Below are 26168 nucleotides of genomic sequence, written 5' to 3' on the forward strand. Positions count from 1 at the left end.
TTAAAAACATATTTGAATGCGCACATCCCCAAATGTGCCTGCTCTGGTTTTCATTCAGAACAATTACACAAATAAACTATTTAAACACAAGCTACTCCCCCCTCCCCCACGCACACTGTGCATCCTAATGTGCATTGATGCAATGAAAATGTTTCCTATTAATAGAAACAAATTCATCATGTGATGGCGCTTTTATAGCAATATTTGTGCAGTTAATATTCCGAATACTTTAGGGAAACCGGCTCTTGCTGCAAAATGCGCTGTAATGTTGGAATGTACCTCATGACATTTGGATGATTGTGACTCAGCGCAAGGTTGACTGGCACATGCCTGACTGATCAGGAAGCTCACGCTGGAATGCCCGTAATGCCAGGATGTCCAGCGTGGACTGCACCTGTGTGGGCACAGACAATCCCTGGATCCTCACCATATTGCGCTCTTGGCCGACCGCACTTCTGTGCGCAATGCCAGTAACAGTGGCCTTGGTAATGGAAATTGGTTTATGAGCCAATTATCCTCATTCGAAGTAAATCTTTGCATTCTCCGAATACACACTCATGTCAGATTGCACCATTTGCAAGGTCCTATGACAACGCCACTGTTAGTGCCATTTTACACATCACTTTGCACGTGCTTTTGTATCCATTCATATAACTGCAAACACGTGGGTGCGTTAAATGTTCATTAGACAATTTCACAAAATCGGAAGCCTGCCAGCTGCAGCGCAGAATCCATAATCGATCCACAGATCCACTTCTCCATGAAGCACAAAACTGCAGATGTATCTCTTCAGTAATACAAACTTATTTCCCAGTGTGCAGGATATGCCTTTCATTATGATAATTATTTGTATTTGGTGTTGGCAGAGGTATATACTGTGACTACTGTTCTAGTAAAAATTGTTTATTTATTTCTGTATATGCAGCGCTATCTTATCTGAAAAGGTGTGAACTGTTTCTGTAGAATCTTTTGAGACCAGTTTTAATAGCCATACTGCTGAAATTTTGAACAATAATACCAACAGCACTGCTATTACTATCACTACTAGCAATAATGTTTTGTTTTGACATTTCATACTGCTCCTTGCCTAATGAATGACATCTAGTGCTGTGTTTTAATCATGTATTCTGACAGTAATGAATTAATGACAGCTTCAGTCGGCAGTAATTGCCTTCACTTTATTGCCTCTGTCTTTGTGAAGGTGTCCATCAGTTAAATAACAGGAAAGTTAAATTTAACACTTTCTTCATTGACAGAGTTTTTTTCAGGCTTTTATGTAACTGAATTATTCAAGAAATTATAACGGGGTTTAGAAAAGGGTCAGTAAATTACAACCCCAATTCCAATGAAGCTGAGACATTGTGTTAAATGTAAATAAAAACACAATACAATGATTTGAAAAACCTCTTCAACCAATATTCAACTGAATACACCACAAAGACATGGGGTGTGCAGCCAGTACATTCTGAGTGCCGGTCCCAAGCCCGGATAAATGAGGAGGGTTGCGTCAGGAAGGGCATCCGGCGTAAAACAAGCCAACACAACTATGCAGACTCAGAATCGAATTCCCATACCGGATCGGTCGCGGCCCGGGTTAACAACGTCCGCCACCGGTGCTATTGCCCAACAGGGTGCCGGTGGAAATTGGGCTACTGCTGGGCGAAGACGACGAAGAAGAGGAGGAAAACGTTGCCACGAACAGCGGGAGAAGAAGAAAACTAGAAGGGTGGAAATGAGAGTGGGGACTTTGAATGTTGGTAGTATGACTGGTAAAGGGAGAGAGCTGGCTGATATGATGGAGAGGAGAAAGGTAGACATATTGTGTGTGCAAGAGACCAAGTGGAAGGGAAGTAAGAGCAGGAGCATCGGCGGTGGGTACAAGTTGTTGTACCATGGTGAGGACAGGAAGAGAAATGGTGTTGGGGTCATTTTAAAGGAAGAGTATGTTAAAAGTGTGTTGGAGGTTAGGCGAGTGTCTGACAGGGTGATGAGTGTGAAGTTGGAAATTGAAGGGGTGATGATGAATATCATCAGTGCATATGCCCCACAGGTAGGTTGTGAGATGAAGGGGAAAGAAGATTTCTGGAGTGTGTTAGATGAGGTGGTGGAGAGTGTGCCCAAGCATGAAAGACTGGTGATAGGAGCAGACTTCAATGGGCATGTTGGTGAAGGGAACAGAGGTGATGAGGAAGTAATGGGTAGATATGGTATCAAGGATAGGAATGGGGAAGGACAGATCGTAGTTGATTTTGCAAAAAGGATGGAAATGGCTGTGGTGAATACCTACTTTAACAAAAGGGAGGAGCACAGGGTAACATATAAGAGTGGAGGAAGGTGCACACAGGTGGACTACATTCTTTATAGGAGATGCAAGCTAAAAGAAATCACAGACTGTAAGGTGGTAGCAGGAGAGAGTGTCACTAGACAGCATAGGATGGTTGTTTGTAGGATGACTTTAGAGGTAAAGAAGAAGAAGAGAGTGAGAGCTCAACAAAGGATCAGATGGTGGAAGCTGAAGGAGGAAGACTGTTGTGTGAAATTTAGCGAGCAGGTGAGAGAAGCACTAGTTGGAGGGGAAGCGATTTTGGACAACTGGAAAAGTACTGCAGATGTGGTGAGGGAGACAGCTAGGGCAGTACTGGGTATGACATCTGGACAGTGGAAGGAAGACAAGGAGACTTGGTGGTGGAATGAAGAGGTCCAGGAAAGCATAAAGAGAAAGAGGTTGGCGAAAAAGTTTTGGGATAGTCGGAGAGATGAAGAAAGTAGACAGGAGTACAAGGAGATGTGGCATAAGGTGAAAAGAGAAGTGGCAAAAGCGAAGGAAAAGGCATATTGCGAGCTGTACAAGAAGTTGAATAGTAAGGAAGGAGAAAAGGACTTGTACCGATTGGCCAGACAAAGGGACAGAGCTGGAAAGGATGTGCAGCAGGTTATGGTGGTAAAAGATGCACATGGTAATGTGCTGACAAGTGAGGAGTGTGTGCTGAGAAGGTGGAGGGAATATTTTGAAGAGTTGATGAATAAAGAAAATGAGCGAGAGAAAAGGCTGGATTATGTGGTAAGAGTAAATCAGGAAGTAAAAGAGATTAGCAAGGGCTGCTATGAAGAGGATGAAGAGTGGAAAGGCAGTTGGTCCAGATGACATTCTAATGGAGGCATGGAAATGTCTAGGAGAGATGGCAGTAGAGTTTCTAACCAGATTGTTTAATAAAATCTTGGAAAGTGAGAGGATGCCTGAGGAGTGGAGACGAAGTGTGCTGGTTCCTATTTTCAAGAACAAGGGTAATGTGCAGAGCTGCAGTAACTACAGAGGCATAAAGCTGATCAGCCACAGCATGAAGTTATGGGAAAGTGTAGTAGAAGCTAGGCTTAGAAAACAGGTGAAGATCTGTGAGCAGCAATATGGTTTCATGCCGAGAAAGAGCACTACAGATGCAATGTTTGCTCTGAGAATACTGTTGGAAAAGTACAGAGAAGGACAGAAAGAGTTACATTGTGTGTTTGTGGACTTAGAAAAAGCTTATGATAGGGTGCCAAGAGAAGAGTTGTGGCAGAATGGGAGGCAGAGCCTTCAGCTTTCAGGCTCCTCTCCTGTGGAACCAGCTCCCAATTCAGATCAGGGAGACAGACACCCTCTCTACTTTTAAGATTAGGCTTAAAACTTTCCTTTTTGCTAAAGCTTATAGTTAGGGCTGGATCAGGTGACCCTGAACCATCCCTTAGTTATGCTGCTATAGACGTAGACTGCTGGGGGGTTCCCATGATGCACTGTTTCTTTCTCTTTTTGCTCTGTATGCACCACTCTGCATTTAATCATTAGTGATCGATCTCTGCTCCCCTCCACAGCATGTCTTTTTCCTGGTTCTCTCCCTCAGCCCCAACCAGTCCCAGCAGAAGACTGCCCCTCCCTGAGCCTGGTTCTGCTGGAGGTTTCTTCCTGTTAAAAGGGAGTTTTTCCTTCCCACTGTAGCCAAGTGCTTGCTCACAGGGGGTCGTTTTGACCGTTGGGGTTTTACATAATTATTGTATGGCCTTGCCTTACAATATAAAGCGCCTTGGGGCAACTGTTTGTTGTGATTGGCGCTATATAAAAAAAATTGATTGATTGATTGATTGTATGAGGAAGTCTGGAGTGGCAGAGAAGTACGTTAGGGTAGTGCAGGACATGTACAAGAATAGTGTGACAGCGGTGAGATGCGCAGTCGGAATGACAGACTCATTCAAGGTGGAGGTGGGATTACACCTCTCTTGTTTGCAGTGGTGATGGACAGGTTGACAGTTGAGATCAGACAGGAGTCCCCATGGACTATGATGTTTGCAGATGACATTGTGATCTGTAGTGAGAGTAGAGAGCAAGTTGAGTCTAGTCTGGAGAAGTGGAGATATGCTTTGGAGAGAAGGGGAATGAAGTCAGTAGAAGCAAGACTGAGTACATGTGTGTGAATGAGAGGGAGCCCAGTGGAATAGTGCAGTTACAAGGAGTAGAAGTGGTGAAAGTAGATGAGTTTAAATATTTGGGGTCAACTGTTCAAAGTAATGGAGAGTGTGGTAAAGAGGTGAAGAAGAGAGTGCAGGCAGGGTGGAGTGGGTGGAGAAAGGTGGCAGGAGTGATTTGTGACCGAAGAATATCAGCAAGAGTGAAGGGGAAAGTTTACAAAACAGTAGTGAGACCAGCTATGTTGTATGGTTTAGTGACAGTGGCACTAACAAAAAGACAGGAGGCAGAGCTGGAGGTGGCAGAGCTGAAGATGTTGAGATTCTCTTTGGGAGTGACAAGTATGGACAAGATTAGGAATGAACATATCAGAGGGACAGCTCAGGTGGGACGGTTTGGAGACAAAGTCAGAGAGGCGAGATTGAGATGGTTTGGACATGTGCAGAGGAGGGACCCAGGGTATATAGGGAGAAGGATGCTGAGGATGGAGCCACCAGGCAGGAGGAGAAGAGGGAGACCAAAGAGGAGGTTCATGGATGTGCTGAGAGAGGACATGCAGGTGGTTGGTGTGACAGAGGAAGATACAGAGGACGGGGTGAGATGGAAACGATTGATCTGCTGTGGCGACCCCTAACGGGAACAGCCGAAAGACAAAGAAGAAGTTTTATGCAAATATTTGCTTATTTTGAAATGGATACCTGCAACACGTTTCAAAAAAGCTGGGACAGTGGTATGTTTACCACTGTGTTACATCACCTTTCCTTCTAACAACACTCAGTAAGCGTTTGGGAACTGAGAACACGAATTGTTGAAGCTTTGTAGGTGGAATTCTTTCCCATTCTTGCTTGATGTACGACTTCAGTTGTTCAACAGTCCGGGGTCTCTGTTATATTTTGAGCCTCATAATGTGCCACATTTTCAATGGGTGACAGGTCTGGACTGCAGGCAGGCCAGTCTAGTACCCACACTCTTTTACTACGAAGCCACGCTGTGGTAACACGTCCAGCATGTGGTTTGGCATTGTTTTGCTGAAATAAGCAGGGACGTCCCTGAAAAAGACGTTGCTTGAATGGCAGCATATGTTGCTCCAAAACCTGGATGTATCTTTCAGCATTGATGGTGCCATCACAGATGTGTAAGTTGCCCATGCCATGGGCACTAACACACCCCCATACCATCAGCCACCACCACAGCATACTTTTCCACTTGGTGTCTGTCCATTTCAAATAAGGTAGGGCCCAGAGAAGGCAGTGGTGTTTCTGGATGTTGTTGATGTATGGCTTTCACTTTGCATGATAGAGTTTTAACTTGCATTTATAGATGTAGTGACGAACTGTGTTAACTGACAATGGTTATCTGAAGTGTTCCTGAGCCCACACGTTACAATCCTTTACACAATGATGTTGGTTTTTAATGCAGTGCCACCTAAGAGATCAAAGGTCACGGGCATTCAGTGTTGGTTTTCGGCCTTGCCACTTACATGTAGAAAGTTCTCCCGATTCTCTGAATTTTCTGATTATATTTTGGACTGTAGATGATGGAATCCCTTAATTCCTTGCAATTGAACATTGACAAACATTGTTCTTAAACTTTTGCACTATTTTTTCATGCAGTTGTTCACAAAGTGGTGATCCTCGCCCTATCCTTGCTTGTGAACAGCTGAGACTTTTGGGGATGCTCCTTTTATACCAAATCACGAGTGTCCTCAGTTCCCAAATGCTTAATGAGTGTTGTTAGAAGGAAAAGTGATGTAACACAGTGGTAAACATGCCACTGTCCCAGCTTTTTTGAAATGTGTTGCAGACAATCATTTCAAAATAAGCAAATATTTGCATAAAAACAATAAAGTTTATCAGTTTGAACATTAAATATCTTGTCTTTGTGGTGTATTCAATTGAATATAGGTTGAAGAGGATTTGCAAATCATTGCATATTGTTTTTGTTTATATTTTACACAACGTCCCAACTTCATTGGAACTGGGGTTGTATTGTAATGCATGTTTTCTACGTTTGCATTGATTTGTGATCACTTAAAAACAATGAATCTCTTATGTTTACATGTGGAACCATAAAGAAAAATGGGTTAATATTAGAAATAACATCGTTTCACAACTGAGAACAGGTCATTTAAGTGAGTCAACTGAATGCAGCATGTACTATACTTATTGAGGATAGCAACACTTCATATTTCTGAGGGAAAATGTTCAACCCAAGAAGGTGAATCAATTTGAATATAATTTTTCTTACACAACCACTGAGGATCACTAATTGTATGCTTTTCATTGAATGGTCTAGTGGTTAAGGTGTTGGGCTTGAGTCCAGAAGATCATGGGTTCAAATCCCCACCTGAATGGAAAATCACTAAGGGCCCTTGGGCAAGGCCTTTAATCCCCTATTGCTCCCGGTGTGTAGTGAGCGCCTTGTATGGCAGCACCCTGACATCGGGGTGAATGTGAGGCAGCTGAAAAGCTTCAAGGTCTCTGTCTTCTAGGATGCCGAGGGCAACATAATGGTGGATGATCTCCAAAAGGGACAGACCATTAGTGGAGCCTATCATACTTCCTTGTTGTGAAAACTGCAGGAGAAAATAAAGGAGAAGGGGTGTGGAATGCTCTGATGAAGTGTTTTGTTTCCCCAGGAAAATGCTCCAGTGCACATCATTCTTAGTTTTAAGGATTGGATCTGAAGACCCTATCCCCCCTCCCCTCTCTAACTAACTGTTGCTGTCCTGGATGTCTGTGTGGACTTAACAATTCTCAAAAATTTGATGTTCCTCAGTATTGTTAAAAATGATTTTATTAGTATGGCTGAAGCAGTGGGTCACCCCTTTGAGTCTGGACTGCATGAGGTTTCTTCCTCAAAATTCTAAGAGGGAGTTTTTCCTTACCACTGTTGCCTTTGCTCTAGGGGTTGGTAAGGTTACACATTACTTGTGTGAAGCACCTTGAGGCAGCTTTGCTGTTATTTGGTGGTATATAAATGAATAATTTAAATGAAGCATCTGTGCCAATATACTTCTCCACTTCTCAAAGATCCACTCACAGTGCTTCATGTTTTTCAACATTATGTTACAGCATTATTCCAAAATGGATGAAATAAATTTTTTCCTCAAAGTTCTACACAATGATACCACATAATGACAATATGATTTTTTTTTTTTTTTAGATTTTTGCAAATTTATAAAAAAAAACTAAACTAAAAAAACAAAACAAAACAGAAAAACATGCACATACAGTAGTGTTCAGAATAATAGTAGTGCTATGTGACTAAAAAGATTAATCCAGGTTTTGAGTATATTTCTTATTGTTACATGGGAAACAAGGTACCAGTAGATTAAGTAGAGTCTCACAAATTCAACAAGACCAAGCATTCATAATATGCACACTCTTAAGGCTATGAGATTAGGCTATTAGTAAAAAAAAAGTACAAAGGAGGTGTTCACAATAATAGTAGCATCTGCTGTTGACGCTACAAACTCAAAACTATTATGTTCAAACTGCTTTTTTTAGCAATCATGTGAATCACTAAACTAGTATTTAGTTGTATAACCACAGTTTTTCATGATTTCTTCACATCTGCAAGGCATTAATTTTGATTGTTTGGAATCAAGATTTTGCTCATTTACTAGTGTGCTTGGGGTCCTTGTCTTGTTGAAACACCCATTTCAAGGGCATGTTCTCTTCAGCATAAGGCAACATGACCTCTTCAAGTATTTTGACATATCCAAACTGATCCATGATACCTGGTATGCGATATATAGGCCCAACACCATAGTAGGAGAAACATGCCCATATCATGCTGCTTGCTCCACCATGCTTCACTGTCTTCACTGTGAACTGTGGCTTGAATTCAGAGTTTGGGGGTCGTCTCACAAACTGTCTGAGGCCCTTGGACCCAAATAGAACAATTTTACTCTCATCAGTCCACAAAATATTCACAAAATCCACAAAATATAATAAAAATGTCTTCTAACTGTCACAGCACTTACAGGTAACTCCGGACTGTCTTTGATCATTCTGGAGCTGATCAATGGGTGAACCTTTGCCATTCTGGTTATTCTTCTATCCATTTTGATGGTTGTTTTCCGTTTTCTTCCACGCGTCTGTTTTTTTTGTCCATTTTAAAGCCTTGGAGATCATTGTAGATGAACAGCCTATAATTTTTGCACCTGCGTATAAGTTTTCACCTCTCCAATCAACTTTTTAATCAAACTACGCTGTTCTTCTGAACAATGTATGGAACGTCCCATTTTCCTCAGACTTTCAAAGAAAAAGCATGTTCAACAGGTGCTGGCTTCATCTTAAATAGGGAACACCTGATTCACACCTGTTTGTTCCACAAAATTGATGAAACTCACTGACTGAATGCCACACTACTATTATTGTGAACACCCCCTTTTCTACTTTTTTTTTTTACTAATAGCCTAATCTCATAGCCTTAAGAGTGTGCATATCATGAATGCTTGGTCTTGTTGGATTTGTGAGACCTCTACTGAATCTACTGGTACCTTGTTTCCCAGTAACCAATAAGAAATATACTCAAACCTGGATTAATCTTTTTAGTCACATAGCACTACTATTATTCTGAACACTACTCGTCTAAGGTTCCAGTTCCATTTCAATCAATCAATCAATTTTTTTATATAGCGCCAAATCACAACAAACAGCTTGCCAAAAGGCGCTTTATATTGTAAGGCAAAGGCCATACAATACTTATGTAAAACCCCAACGGTCAAAACGACCCCCTGTGAGCAAGCACTTGGCTACAGTGGGAAGGAAAAACTCCCTTTTAACAGGAAGAAAACCCTCCAGCAGAACCAGGCTCAGGGAGGGGCAATCTTCTGCTGGGACTGGTTGGGGCTGAGGAGAGGAGAACCAGGAAAAAGACAGGCTGTGGAGGGGAGCAGAGATCGATCATTAATTGATTAAATGCAGAGTGGTGCATACAGAGCAAAAAGAGAAAGAAACAGTGCATCATGGGAACCCCCCCAGCAGTCTACGTCTATAGCAGCATAACTTAGGGATGGTTCAGGGTCACCTGATTCAGCCCTAACTATAAGCTTTAACAAAAAGGAAAGTTTTAAGCCTAATCTTAAAAGTAGAGAGGGTGTCTGTCTCCCTGATCTGAATTGGGAGCTGGTTCCACAGGAGAGGAGCCTGAAAGCTGAAGGCTCTGCCCTCCCATTCTACTCTTACAAACCCTAGGAACTACAAGTAAGCCTGCAGTTGAGAGCGAAGCGCTCTATTGGGGTGATATGGTACTACGAGGTCCCTAAGATAAGATGGGACTGATTATTCAAAACCTTATAAGTAAGAAGAAGAATTTTAAATTCTATTCTAGAATTAACAGGAAGCCAATGAAGAGAGGCCAATATGGGTGAGATATGCTCTCTCCTTCTAGTCCCCGTCAGTACTCTAGCTGCAGCATTTTGAATTAACTGAAGGCTTTTTAGGGAACTTTTAGGACAACCTGATAATAATGAATTACAATAGTCCAGCCTAGAGGAAATAAATGCATGAATTAGTTTTTCAGCATCACTCTGAGACAAGACCTTTCTGATTTTAGAGATATTGCGTAAATGCAAAAAAAGCAGTCCTACATATTTGTTTAATATGCCGCTTTGAATGACATATCCTGATCAAAAATGACTCCAAGATTTCTCACAGTATTACTAGAGGTCAGGGTAATACCTCCAGAGTAAGGATCTGGTTAGACACCATGTTTCTAAGATTTGTGGGGCCAAGTACAATAACTTCAGTTTTATCTGGAGTTTAAAAGCAGGAAATTAGAGGTCATCCATGTCTTTATGTCTGTAAGACAATCCTGCAGTTTAGCTAATTGGTGTGTGTCCTCGGCTTCATGGATAGATAAAGCTGGGTATCATCTGCGTAACAATGAAATTTAAGCAATACCGTCTATAATACTGCCTAAGGGAAGCATGTATAAAGTGAATAAAATTGGTCCTAGCACAGACCCCTTGTGGAACTCCATAATTAACTTTAGTCTGTGAAGAAGATTCCCCATTTACATGAACAAATTGTAATCTATTAGACAAATAGATTCAAACCACCGCAGCGCCAGTGCCTTTAATACCTATGGCATGCTCTAATCTCTGTAATAAAATTTTATGGTCAACAGTATCAAAAGCAGCACTGAGGTCTAACAGAACAAGCACAGGAGAGTCCACTGTCCGAGGCCTAAGTAGATCATTTGTAACCTTCACTAATGCTGTTTCTGTACTATGATGATTCTAAACCTGACTGAAAACTCTTCAAATAAGCCATTCCTCTGCAGATGATCGTATTCAGTTAGTTTTACAACTACCCTTTCAAGAATTTTTGAGGAGAAAAGGAAGGTTGGAGATTGGCCTCTAATTAGCTAAGATAGCTGGGTCAAGTGATGGCTTTTTAAGTAATGGTTTAAATTACTGCCACCTTAAAAGCCTGTGGTACATAGCCAACTAACAAAGATAGATTGATCATATTTAAGATCAAAGCATTAAATAAGGTAGGGCTTCCTTGAGCAGCCTGGTAGGAATGGGGTCTAATAAACATGTTGATGGTTTGGATGAGTAACTAATGAAAATAACTCAGACAGAACAATCGGAAGAGAAAGAGTCTAACCAAATACCGGCATCACTGAAAGCAGCCAAAGATAACGATACGTCTTTGGGATGGTTATGAGTAATTTTTTCTCTAATAGTTATAAATTTTGTTAGCAAAGACAGTCATGAAGTCATTACTAGTTAAAGTTAATGGAATACTCAGCTCAATAGAGCTCTGACTCTTTGTCAGCCTGGCTACAGTGCTGAAAAGAAACCTGGGGTTGTTCTTATTTTCTTCAATTAGTGATGAGTAGAAAGATGTCCTATGCTTTACGGAGGGCTTTTTTATAGAGCAACAGACTCTTTTTCCAGGCTAAGTGAAGATCTTCTAAATTAGTGAGGACGCCATTTCCTCTCTAACTTACGGGTTATCTGCTTTAAGCTACGAGTTTGTGAGTTATACCACGAGTCAGACACTTCTGATTTAAAAGCTCTCTTTTTCAGAGGAGCTACAGCATCCAAAGTTGTCTTCAATGAGGATGTAAAACTATTGACGAGATACTCTATCTCCCTTACAGAGTTTAGGTAGCTACTCTGCACTGTGTTGGTATATGGCAATTAGAGAACATAAAGAAGGAATCATATCCTTAAACCTAGTTACAGCGCTTTCTGAAAGACTTCTAGTGTAATGAAACTTATTCCCTACTGCTAGGTAGTCCATCAGAGTAAATGTAAATGTTATTAAGAAATGATCAGACAGAAGGAGTTTCAGGGAATACTGTTAAGTCTTCTATTTCCATACCATAAGTCAGAACAAGATCTAAGATATGATTAAAGTGGTGGGTGGACCCATTTACTTTTGAGCAAAGCCAATAGAGTCTAATAATAGATTAAATGCAGTGTTGAGGGCTGTCATTCTCAGCATCTGTGTGGATGTTAAATCGCCCACTATAATTATCTTATCTGAGCTAAGCACTAAGTCAGACAAAAGGTCTGAAAATTCACAGAGAAACTCACAGTAACGACCAGGTGGACGATAGATATAACAATAAAACTGGTTTTTGGGACTTCCAATTTGGATGGACAAGACTAAGAGACAAGCTTTCAAATGAATTAAAGCTCTGTCTGGGTTTTTGATTAATTAATAAGCTGGAATGGAAGATTGCTGCTAATCCTCCGCCCCGGCCCGTGCTAAGAGCATTCTGACAGTTAGTGTGACTCGGGGGTGTTGACTCATTTAAACTAACATATTCATCCTGCTGTAACCAGGTTTCTGTTAGGCAGAATAAATCAATATGTTGATCAGTTATTATATAATTTACTAACAGGGACTTAGAAGAGAGAGACCTAATGTTTAATAAACCACATTTAACTGTTTTAGTCTGTGGTGCAGTTGAAGGTGCTATATTATTTTTTCTTTTTGAATTTTTATGCTTAAATAGATTTTTGCTGGTTATTGGTAGTCTGGGAGCAGGCACCGTCTCTACGGGGATGGGTAATGAGGGGATGGCAGGGGAGAGAAGCTGCAGAGAGGTGTGTAAGACTACAACTCTGCTTCCTGGTCCCCAACCCTGATAGTCACGGTTTGGAGGATTTAAGAAAATTGGCCAGATTTCTAGAAATGACGAGCTGCTCCATCCAAAGTGGGATGGATGCCGTCTCTCCTAACAAGACCAGGTTTTCCCCAGAAGCTTTGCCAATTATCTATGAAGCCCACCTCATTTTTTGGACACCACTCAGACAGCCAGCAATTCAAGGAGAACATGCGGCTAAACATGTCACTCCCGGTCCGATTGGGGAGGGGCCCAGAGAAAACTACAGAGTCCGACATTGTTTTTGCAAAGTTACACACCGATTTAATGTTAATTTTAGTGACCTCCGATTGGCGTACCCGGGTGTCATTACTGCCGACGTGAATTACAATCTTACCAAATTTACGCTTAGCCTTAGCCAGCAGTTTCAAATTTCCTTCAATGTCGCCATGCTCTGGCCCCCGGAAGACAATTGACTATGGTTGCTTACACGGGGCTTCTGTTTAGGGCTACGCTTCCTCCTCACAGTCACCCAGTCAGCCTGCTTTCCCGGTCTGCTCGGGATCTGCCAGGGGGAACTATACGGCGGCTAAGCTACCTTGGTCCGCACCGACTACAGGGGCCTGGCTAGCTGTAGAATTTTCCACGGTGCGGAGCCGAGTCTCCAATTCACCCAGCCTGGCCTCCAAAGCTACGAATAAGCTACACTTATTACAAGTACCGTTACTGCTAAAGGAGGCCGAGGAATAACTAAACATTTCACACCCAGAGCAGAAAAGTGCGGGAGAGACAGGAGAAGCCGCCATGCTAAACCGGCTTAAGAGCTAGTAGCTACGCTAAGCTAGCGGATTCCTAAAAACACGCAAAGTGAATAATGTGTAGATATTTAGAGGTGATTCAGCAGAAGGAGTGCTTTAGTTAAGGCACGTAAAGATTACACTGGGAAACAAATCGTAATCTAGATAACTAGATCAATTCTAACTGCGCAGATTAAACAGCTAACAGATACAGAAAAACACCGCTGTGCTCCGGAACAGGAAGTGATACAATACCGCAGTGAGAGCCAACCACCAGTAGAGGCAAGCAAGAGGATCCCATTTAACAGCACAAACCAAGCATGAAGTCAAAGGAATTGACTGTAAACCTACAAGACAGGATTGTCTCAAGGCACAAATCTGGGGAAGGCTACAAAAACACTTCCTAGAGCTAGCTGCCCGGCAAAACTGAGTGATTGAGGGAGAAGGTGCCTTTGCAAGGGAGGTGACCAAGAATCTGATGGTTAGTGTAAGTGCATCTGAGAGATTTGACTAGACAGTACTTTACTAACCCCTTGCGAAGACTCCCTCAGGGAAATTGAGGTTCTAGCAGCATTGTATAGCAGCACACAGGGTAAGAAGTACACAGAGTATCAAAAGTGAAAGTAAAAAAGAAACAGTTTGCAAATATAAATACACAATATGAATACCAGACATAGTGATCAATACTGGTTTACTGGCTACTACTGTTCCTATCATTCCCGACCTCTGTCTCTCTGGAAATCATTGACAGTGCATTTGTCTTCTATGGCTTCCATGGTCTCTCTATGATTGTTGGATTGCTGCAGAGATGTCTATCCTTCTGGAAGGTTCTCCTCTCTCCACAGAGGAATGCTGGCGCTCTGACAGAGTTACCATCAGGTTGTTGTTCACCTCCCTTACTATCACTTCCATTTATGGTTGATGGAGGCCACTGTGCTCATTGGGATGGCAATCAAATTCAAGATACTGTTGACTGTTGAAGTACCGTTGGGACTCTGATATCAAAACTGCCACATCTTGGTTGTGATGTTAATGTACATCCACATGTGCAGGTGGTGACAAGCCTTTAAAAAGTATCCATTGAGTTTGTTGGAGATTTACCACATACAACAAAACAAAAATATAAACGCAACACTTTTGGTTTTGCTCCCATTTTGTATGAGATGAACTCAAAGATCTAAAACTTTTTCCACATACACAATATCACCATTTTCCCTCAAATATTGTTCACAAACCAGTCTAAATCTGTGATAGTGAGCACTTCTCCTTTGCTGAGATAATCCATCCCACCTCACAGGTGTGCCATACCAAGATGCTGATTAGACACCATGATTAGTGCACAGGTGTGCCTTAGACTGCCCACAATAAAAGGCCACTCTGAAAGGTGCAGTTTTATCACACAGCACAATGCCACAGATGTCGCAAGATTTGAGGGAGCGTGCAGTTGGCATGCTGACAGCAGGAATGTCAACCAGAGCTGTTGCTCGTGTATTGAATGTTCATTTCTCTACCATAACCCGTCTCCAAAGTCGTTTCAGAGAATTTGGCAGTACATCCAACCAGCCTCACAACCGCAGACCACGTGTAACCACACCAGCCCAGGACCTCCACATCCAGCATGTTCACCTCCAAGATCGTCTGAGACTAGCCACTCGGACAGCTGCTGAAACAATCGGTTTGCATAACCAAAGAATTTCTGCACAAACTGTCAGAAACCGTCTCAAGGAAGCTCATCTGCATGCTCGTCGTCCTCATCGGGGTCTCGACCTGACTCCAGTTTGTCGTCGTAACCGACTTGAGTGGGCAAATGCTCACATTCGCTGGCGTTTGGCACGTTGGAGAGGTGTTCTCTTCACGGATGATGCGAAGGAGATGTGTTGCACTGCATGAGGCAAATGGTGGTCACACCAGATACTGACTGGTATCCCCCCCCCCAATAAAACAAAACTGCACCTTTCAGAGTGGCCTTTTATTGTGGCCAGTCTAAGGCACACCTGTGCACTAATCATGGTGTCTAATCAGCATCTTGATATAGCACACCTGTGAGGTGGGATGGATTATCTCAGCAAAGGAGAAGTGCTCACTATCACAGATTTAGACTGGTTTGTGAACAATATTTGAGGGAAATGGTGATATTGTGTATGTGGAAAAAGTTTTAGATCTTTGAGTTCATCTCATACAAAATGGGAGCAAAACCAAAAGTGTTGCGTTTATATTTTTGTTGAGTATAGTACTAAATAGGAAGGAAACCTGTCAAAATGCTTACATATTTGCAAGACAAATTAACTGCTCTCCAATCAACTTTTTAATCAAACTACACTGTTCTTCTGAACAATGTCTTGAACATCCCATTTTCCTCAGGCTTTCAAAGAGAAAAGCATGTTCAACAGGTGCTGGCTTCATCCTTAAATAGGGGACACCTGATTCACACCTGTTTGTTCCACAAAATTGACAAACTCACTGACTGAATGCCACACTACTATTATTGTGAACACCCCCTTTTCTACTTTTTTTTCACTTTGAAAATTGTCATTGCTGACACTGCCTCACAATCCAAGTGATATTTCATTTCTGAGTCTCCCTCATTAACCATTCATTTGACAAGTAACCTTTATTTTGACATAGTCATTCAGTCATTCCAACAATACCCAAGGTCAAATTTGAATTTTAGCACATCTTGGTGGTGATTTGCATCTGTCTCACAGAAAGCCTTGTCTCTAGAAAGTATTTTTTTATGATGTTGCAATTATATTGAATTTTCAGTGAACCTGATGGTGGTAAAAGTCAAATTTCGACTGGTTTTTGTCAGTTGCAGGAGGTAATATCCCTGATATATGTAAGCACTGACAGAGTTTACCTTCTTGCTTATAATGATTGCCGGCTGTAGCCATCTCCCAGTTTGTTACCATCCAAGAGAGATAAAGGATTCACACTTTTCCTGAGTACCCATCATGTCCCACAGCTCAGGCTGTTAGTGGATGGACAAGACCTGCAGTCAGACTGCACCCCGGTATGGCACAGTACATGCTTGATATCTCAAGTTTGTTTACAGGAATTAAATCTTATACTACAAAGAACTGTTTGGCTGTGTGCTACCAGTGTACAGGCTGGTTACAATAGACAACTTATAGACACTATTTCCATGGTATACTAAGCCAAGTTGAGTCTCTATGACAAGACCGTGCAATCAGTTACACTGAAGTGATTTACCTGATGTTTGACTGATACAGCAAAATATGAGCATTTGCAACCCAGTCTCAAGGATTGTCATTATTCAGCAGCACGAAATATACATTAATTTATTGGTTCGTTATATTGTCACGAAAAACACAAAATTTTCATCAAGACATCACAAATTCATTCTAATTCATTCTGTGATGGCTACATGTAATTAAAAGTGCAGTGGAGGGGGTGGGGGTCAGGGTTGTCATGGTTATGGTTAGGGTTAGGGTTAGGGGAAGGAGTAGGGTTAGGTTATGGTTAAGGCTAGGGTTGGGGGTAGGAGTAGGGTTAGTAATAGTGAGTGAAAATTTTAATCATTTCATGATGGGAGGATGAAAAAAAAATGTGAGACTGGGCTGGCATGTGCACTGTTCATTGTCCACTTACTGAGCATATGCACTCAAAAAATGGCTCAGTGGATGAACTCAATTTGAATTATGTGCATGATTTCCATCTAATAAATATATGTAGTCTCAACTCAATTCAGTTACAATGTCTTGCATGGGTGTGTTTTATTTGAGTTGGGGCTACATATATTCATAATATATGTACCCCGTATATATTATGTATATTTGTATATGTATAATCCAATCCAATGAGTCAGTTTTTTGAGTGTATTACTCAAACAAATGATTTATTGAATGAACTCAATTCAGTTATGGGCAGGATTTCCATCTAATAAATATATGTAGTCTCAACTAAATTAAATTAAATTATCTTGCATGGATGTGCTTTATTTAGGGCCCCTTCACACATAGTACGAATGTGGTTAAATTGCGCATGAAGCAGGAATTGTATGCAATACGTGTAAAATCGTAGCTACCTCCAACACCTCATACACCTGCGCACACCAGCGGCTGAAGGACAGAGTGTGTGCTGTGAGAGCAGGTAATCTAATACCACTCGTTTAGCACTTAGAAAATGTGTGGCCATTCGCACTATCAGCACAACAGTCAGCAGACGGTCACTGTCAAGCTGGGTGTAAAATTTGTCAAAGTGCCACCACAAGTGTGGCTTTGCAAACAGACACAGTGACATATTGGTGTGTGAACTGACGGGGTATATCTGCTGACAGTAGCGGCTGTGGAGATATGTGGTTCTGGATGTCACAGCTGGGGAACACGTACCGTGTTTGGACAGACATGAACTAACAACTGTCTACTGTGACGTGCATGTGTCTGCTTGCTGTCCTCACGTGGACATACATAAAAACATATATCATTGTTGCAATAGGCTGCAGTGAGTGTGCTCACGCCGTGCACATTAACAGGCTGCGCCAGGTGAAACAGACCATCAGATCACAGCACGCAGCGCGCGATCTGAATGTCATGTCACCCACATGAGCTCTGTTCCACATGATGCAGTGTCTGTCCTGGGGCGCGCCGTCCACAAGACACGTGGGTCGGGCAGGACACATGATGCGGGGCAGGCTGGACATGCCGCCAGTAGATGTGGACCTGATAAGAGTGCCCATTCCATTTCATTACTGTACATCTGTGACCAAGGGTCAGCTACAGAGGAACAGATGGATCGTACTTGTATTGCCCAATTGATAAGAGGGATTCAACAGAATGTGTTGTTTTTATATGGTGTGTAGTTTTAATTTTTCTTAAATTGTCCATGTCCTTCTTGATATCAGGCATTTTTCCACTCCTTTTACAGGACAGTGATGGTAGCTCAGTGGTAAAGCTTTTGGCTGGCAATTAGAGCTTTTGGAAATTGCAGGTTCGAATCCGGTGGGTGGCATGTATTTTTTATTTTTTAAATTTTCACAGCACTGTGTTCCCGCGTACATGAAACAGCCACAGCGGCATCATTCACACCTGCCCGTCAGCTCAATGTTTTTGTGGTTCACTCATATGAGCTGTTCCGCTGTGATTCGCCCTGAGTTGTACTTCATATTCATATTATGTGTGAAGGGGCCCTTAAGTTGGGGTGACATATATTTATTAGATGGAAATCCTGCTCATAAATGAATTGAGTCCATCCAGTGCATCAGTTTTTTAAGTGTGGGTGGCCAGTAGTGTAGTTTTTTTTTTTTTTTTAATGTGAAGCTAATCCACAACATTTTACACTTTGCCACTGTTAGGTCACCATGGCTGTACATTTAGTATAGCATTCTTGGCATCTATCACCCCAAACCATAGCCTCCTCCTTCCCCTGGGGTTGCTCAAGAGGTTTCTCAGCCAGATGGAATATATAATCCCTCCAGTATGTTCTAGGTTTGGCATGGGGCTTCTTGGCAGTTGGATGAAAAAGAAAGGTTGTCTGTAAGACTGTCACCCATTTCATATTCTCAAAAAGACCATTGCTATGGAAAGAAATAAAACAGAATACTAATTTAGTATGGATACTGACACAGAAATGTTGATTACTTGAGATGGGCATGGAGGAGAGTTTACATTAGTGGGATGTTGTTTCATAAATCACATGCTACAATGAAATACCAGGCAGCTGCAGAAGCTTTCAATAATCATTCTCTTCTACAGCCACTCAGAGCTGACCAAACTACATTAGCCTTAATGAGTAGAACAATAACCAGAATATGTTTGTGAATTTTACTCAAACAGCTGAACACCAGTTGAGAAAATAATATTGGCTAAGTCAATAACTGCAACAGATGCAGGTAAACCTCATTATCACATCTATCAACAGTTCTATGTTTCCATGTGTCCATGTGTTACCATCTTGTCAATTACACCAACTCACCAATTACACTGTTGCAACTGTTGTGAAAATGGTGACTGATGAACGCAGAAGTAACATCCACATTGTAAACTGTGATGGCTTCAGATGAAGCCCTACTGGACCAAATGTATATATACGTGGGCTGTCCGTAAAGTGTCGGTCCTTTTTATTTTTTTTTAAAAACTGTATGGATTTCATTCATATGTTTTTACGTCAGGCAAATTTGAACCCTTGTGCGCATGCGTGAGTTTTTCCATGCCTGTCGGTGACGTCATTCGCCTGTGAGCACGCCTTGGGAAGGAGTGGTCCCGCCCCCTCATCAGAATTTCATTGTCTGGAAATGGCGGAATGAAAAGGACTTTTTTTTCCATCAGATTTTTTTCAGAAGCTGTTAGAAACTGGCAAATGGAAACCATTAGAAAAATTTATCTGGCTTTCGGTGAAAATTTTGCGGGCTTCACAGAGAATAAGGATTGTTAACTGTCGCTTTAAGGACCCCTTTAAGGACGCTTGGCGCGCGCTGCGACAACGCTGCACAAAACACTGCATCATTTCTAAACGGATAGCTCTGTGGATACGAGACGTGTGCTCTTACTCCGGTAATCACAAGAGCTGGACATCAGCCATTTTCCGGCAGATTTCACTTTTAACCAGAGATTTTGTCGTGGAATGCCGCGCGGAGGCTTCACGTGTCACGACCCATTCGCTTGATGAGCAAGACAAAGAACACCTCCGTTTCGGTGTGTCAGTGGACAAGTTTGGACATTAAGCCAATTAATTAAGGTGCCAGCGCGGAGTTATCTGACCATGGGTCCGAAGAAGGCACTGACGGCGGAGGAGGGAGACGATATCAAAAAGTCCCTGGACTTATTGTCTGAGGAAATCTCTGTTGTTAAAATGCAGCAGAAATCCATTATGGAGCTGGTGGAAGAAGTGAAGGCTCTCCGGATCCAGAATGCCGAGAAAGACCGGCGTCTGGTGTACCTGGAGAACCATGTTGCGGAGTTGGAACAGTACACAAGGATGAACAACGTTATTATTACAGGAATTCATATTAAACCTCGATCCTACGCATGGGCGGTGTCAGAAGACAGCAGAGGGGAGGCCAGCGAGCAGGAGGCCAGCTCAGTGGAACAACAGGTGGCTGACTTCCTGCAATCTAAAGATATTCAAATGGACTGTAATAACATTGAAGCGTGCCACCCCCTGCCCAGGAGAGAGGATGGAGACAAGCGAGCTGTTATAATGAGGTTTGTCAACAGAAAACATAAAATGACATTGTTAAAACAGGGACGGAAACTTAAAGGAACAAACATATTCATCAATGAACATCTGACCAAAAGAAACGCAGACATCGCCAGGAAAGCTCGTCTCTTAAAAAAGCAGGGAAAAATTCAACAGACATGGACATCCAACTGCAAAACATTTATCAAATTGAATGGAACACCAGAACAAGCGAAGGTTATGGTAATCAGGAACATCGAGGATCTGGACAAATACGACCAATAAGGTATGAGGACACAAACACATCACAACACCATGACACAGACCAGAGGAACCTATTCATCTACTACATCATCTACATCTGGAGACAAGAAGGATATAACTCAAAGGATTGCTGATCATGGAAAACTAGAACTGAGAACATTTAAATACACAGACCACAATGTACTGGACTTGGAGCACGATATAGACCCGGACAATAATTTCTTCTCAAATATCAATGACAGTTGTTGCTATTATACAGATGAACAGTTTAATCGGATCATTAAAACGGATAACAAATTATCAATAATCCATTTCAACAGCAGAAGTCTGTATGCAAACTTTAACAACATTAAAGAATATTTAAGTCAATTTAAAAAAATATTTAACATAATTGCTATATCAGAAACATGGATCAATGAAGATAAAGGAATGGATTTTGAACTGGATGGATATGAATTTAATTGTGTAAACAGAAAGAATAAGAGTGGAGGAGGAGTGGCTGTGTATGTGGATAAGAACATGGATTATAAAATAGTAGACAATATGACAACTGTGATTGATAACTTATTAGAATGTATAACTATTGAAATATGTGAAGAAAAAAGCAAAAATGTATTAGTCAGCTGTATATATAGAGCACCAGGATCTAGTATTGAAACATTCACTGACTGTATGGGAAAAATGTTCTCAAAAACTAATCAAAAAACTATGTTCATTTGTGGTGACTTAAACATTGATCTGCTCAATCCAAATAAGCATAAAATAACAGATGAATTTATCAGTATAATGTACAGTATGAGTTTATATCCAAAAATCACCAGGCCAAGCAGAATTACATCCCATAGTGCCACCTTAATTGATAATATATTCATGTGAGTGGATTATTAATCAATGACATTAGTGATCATCTACCAGTTTTCATCGTTTATAATAGAAACCATCGGCGGAATCACCCAGAGGAGAAAATAAAATACAGGCGAGTGCGGACAGAGGAAAACATGAACACACTAAAGAAGGATTTACAGGAGCAAAACTGGGAAAAGGTATACAGTGAAAGTGATGTTGATAGTGCATATGAAACTTTTTTACAAATATTTACATCATTATATGATAAAAATTGTCCAATTAAACAAGACTACAGAAAACAAAAAATCCAAGATCGACCATGGATGACGAAAGGGTTACGAAATGCATGTAATAAGAAAAATACACTGTATAGAGAATTCATAAAACTAAAGACTAAAGAGGCAGAAAATAGATATAAGAAATACAAAAATAGATTAATATTATACGGGTATGTAGGAAGGAATATTATAGTAACATATTATATAATAACAAAAACAATATTAAAGGAATATGGGATATATTAAATAGCATTATCAAAAATGGTAATAAAAAACAGAGTTACCCTCAGTATTTCATTGATAATAATGTCAAGAAGGAAAATAAGGATGAGGTAGTCAACGGTTTTAATAATTGTTTTGTAAATATTGGACCAAGCTTGGCAGAAAAACTTCCCAATTCCCAACCTGAGGATTGGGATAATAATCTCATAGAAAGAAATCCCTGTTCAATGTTCCTCACAGCAGTGGATGGAAAAGAAATTATAGACATTGTGAATAATTGTAAATATAAAACATCTACCGATTTAAATGAAATTGATATGGTGGTGGTAAAACAGGTCATTGAATGGATTGTAGAACCATTAACATACATCTGTAACTTATCATTTCAAACCGGTAAATTTCCCAATCAAATGAAAATAGCTAAGGTTGTGCCGCTGTATAAGACTGGGGATAGACACCACTTCACAAATTATAGACCTGTTTCTTTGCTTCCACAATTTTCCAAATTATTAGAAAAGTTATTCAATAATAGATTAGACAAATTCATAAATAAACATAAATTACTTACTGATAGTCAATATGGATTCAGAGCACATAGTTCAACATCACTTGCATTAATAGAATCAGTTGAGGAGATTACAAATGCCATAGACCACAAATTACATTCAGTTGGAATATTTATAGACCTTAAAAAGGCTTTTGATACAATCAATCATGACATATTAATCAGTAAACTTGAACAGTATGGGATTAGGGGGTTGGTGTTGCACTGGGTGAGAAGCTACTTAAGTAACAGAAAACAGTTTGTGAAGTTGGGGGAATATACATCATCATGCTTGGACAATGCTTGTGGCGTCCCACAGGGGTCAGTATTGGGTCCAAAACTGTTTCTAATTTATATAAATGATATTGTCAATGTTTCCAAAATATTAAAATTAGTATTATTTGCAGATGACACAAGCATTTTTTGTTCAGGGGGGGGATTTGCAGGAGTTACTGAGGAGGATCAGTATAGAAATGGGAAAATTGAAAATATGGTTTGACAGAAACAAATTATCATTAAACGTAAGTAAAACAAAATACATGTTATTTGGCTATTGTAATACAGACATACAGGTTCAGTTACAAGTCGAGGGGGTAGATATTGAAAGGGTACATGAAAATAAGTTTCTGGGGGTGATAATAGATGATAAGATAAACTGGAAGACTCATATAAAACATATACAAAGTAAACTGTCAAGAAGCATTTCAGTTCTAAACAAAGCGAAACATATTCTGGACCACAACTCTCTCCGCATTCTTTACTGCTCACTGGTTTTACCATATTTACAGTACTGTGCAGAGGTATGGGGTAATACTTATAAAGGTACAACACAATCACTATCAATAATGCAGAAAAGAGCTATAAGAATTATTCATAATACTGGCTATAGAGATCATACAAATCCACTATTTTTACAATCCAAATTCTTAAAATTCACAGACTTGGTTCATTTTCAAACAGTACAAATCGTGTATAAAGCAATAAACAATTTACTTCCAGCAAATATTAAAAATATGTTTTTTAACAGATCAGGGGATTGCAGTCTGAGGGAGAAATTTAATTTAAAGCATCAGTGGGCACGAACAACATTAAAAGGTTTCTGTATTTCTGTCTATGGGGTGAGGATGTGGAACAGATTGGGAGTGGGGCTCAAGCAATGTCCAAGCATGAACCAGTTCAAACAGCGGTACAAAAATATGTTTTTTTCTAGGTATGGGGAGGAGGAAGGGTAATGAGGGTTAGGGTGTTTTTGTTTTTTGCTTCGGCTTGTAAATATATAATACTTTGTATGTAAGTAGGTATGTGTAGGTGTATATTTATGTTTGTGTATATATGTGTGTATATGTGTATATACGTATATGTGTATGTATATATGTGTATATGTGTGTGTATATGTGTGTATATATGTATATATATGTGTATGTATGTTGATGGATATGTATGTATATATATATATATATATATATATATATATATATATATATATATATATATATATATATATATATGTATATATATATGTATGTGTATATGTATATATATATATATATATATATATATATATATTGATATCGGTTTAGGTGTGTAGGAATCTATGTGTATATGTGGCAAAGGGTATTACTGGTTGTGGGGAAGAAGGGGTAGGGATAAATAAGCTGATGCTTCACCCTACCCCTTTTCGGACATGTTGGGTACACAGTAGGAACTTTTTTGTTGTTGTATTTACTGATCTATCTTGTAATTGTTGTTGTATCAAATGTTCGAAATAAATAGTTTTCATTCATTCATTCATTCATTCATTCATTCATTCATTCAAGCCCATAAATTAATAAAATGTGCTCACAAATGAATAAAACGTGCGCATGTTTTTCTGGCCGTGATAATTCGTGCACATGAACCCTCAAATTAATTAAACAAGCGCACATTTTCCTTTAATTGAGCCCTTGAATTAATAAAACATGCGCATATTTTCTTTTAATTGAGCCCTCAAATTAATAAAACGTGCGCACATTTTCTTTTCCTCCAAAATGAACTCCACAATATCACCTAAATTGTCATACTTACGACGGGGAGATGCTTTGCCCACAGCATTCTTTTTAATGTGCTTAAATTCCAGATGATGCCATGCTGGGTAGCTAGAGTTCTCTATATGTCCTTAATTGTGCACCCAAATCATGATATACCCTGACTAGATCCATTTCTAATGGGGAAATGTATTACAATATCTCCTGGTTTGTTGACTAATAGTCAGCATTTATTTGTCAAGACAATATTGAATAATTGAATGCACATTTTACAAATTGTGGCCATAGATCGTGCCCTTGATTTACAAATGATGCTTACAACGAGTGCACAATATAATAAAAGATGCGCACACTATAATAAAATGAGCGCACAATATAATAAAACGTGCGCACAGTATAATAAAATGAGCGCACATTCTCTCCACATGCAAAACATTTTGTGATGACACTTCCAGGGCTGCGTACAACTGGGGTGTTCTGTTTTTTTTTTTTGTTTGTTTTTTTTAATGGGAGGTCTGAAATTTATACTCTGCTGCAGTTTATAAACTGAAAAAATCATGTGTTCATTATCACTGATGCTGGTAACGTGTTACTTAGTAAAAATTTATCATGCTCAGAGCTTTAGCTTGACTCGAGGACACAAATATTTTCAAAGATATGTCAAAAAGAAGAAAAGAAAATTAATTCTCCTAAAAATATCAACCTACAGCCTGATTTAGTACCGCGTTACTCATGACTGCTTTTTTCAGTAATGAGTAATCGAACGCGTTAATCTTTCCAAATCTGTAATCAGATTAAAGTTACTTCTCCAAGTCACTGCGCGTTACTATTATTTTTGCACTCCGGGTCGATCGGAGTATTAAAACTGGCCCGTGGGCAGGGGGACAGGGTGTGACTGAGCCTCACACTTTGCACAGTTTCAGTGAGCTTTTCCTCCGCTGTTCTGCGCTGCTTCTCCAATTTGAAAAACAGTTACCATCTCTCAAAGCGTGATGACGACAGCACACCTGCACTGAGCTTTACAAAGACATTTTAATGCTTTTCTTCCCCCCTTGATTTAAAACTCTTCCTTGCTATAAACAGCTGATGTGCGACACGTTAACTACAGTCAGTTGCCCAGTTCTGGATCACTTTTTTGAAAGTCCTGCTATATGGAGCCATAATGCAACTGAATATCCTTTATTGGGTATTGTTGTATTGGGTATTTGGATGTTATCTAGCTAGAAAAAAGTCTAAAAGTGTGAAGCCACATTATGTGTGGTGCAAATATTTTCCGGAAATGGATCACTTTACCTGGTTCTGGATCACGACACTCTGTGTCACTTTGGGGGCATTCCTGACATCTGGCTGGAGCCCTTCTAATGCAGAATGATACACACTGTGCCCAAGAATGTGTTTTGAACACAAAATGATATAAATTATACTTATTAAATGATAATTTACTTAGTTTCGAAAGGCACTGTTATACGTTTTTATGAGCAAAAAATGAAGTGTTTACTCAAATTGGGTGGTATTCCTTAATAAATAAAGATCAAATAAAATCTG

Source organism: Thalassophryne amazonica, chromosome 13 (assembly GCF_902500255.1).
Source record: "Thalassophryne amazonica chromosome 13, fThaAma1.1, whole genome shotgun sequence".
NCBI lineage: Eukaryota > Metazoa > Chordata > Actinopteri > Batrachoidiformes > Batrachoididae > Thalassophryne > Thalassophryne amazonica.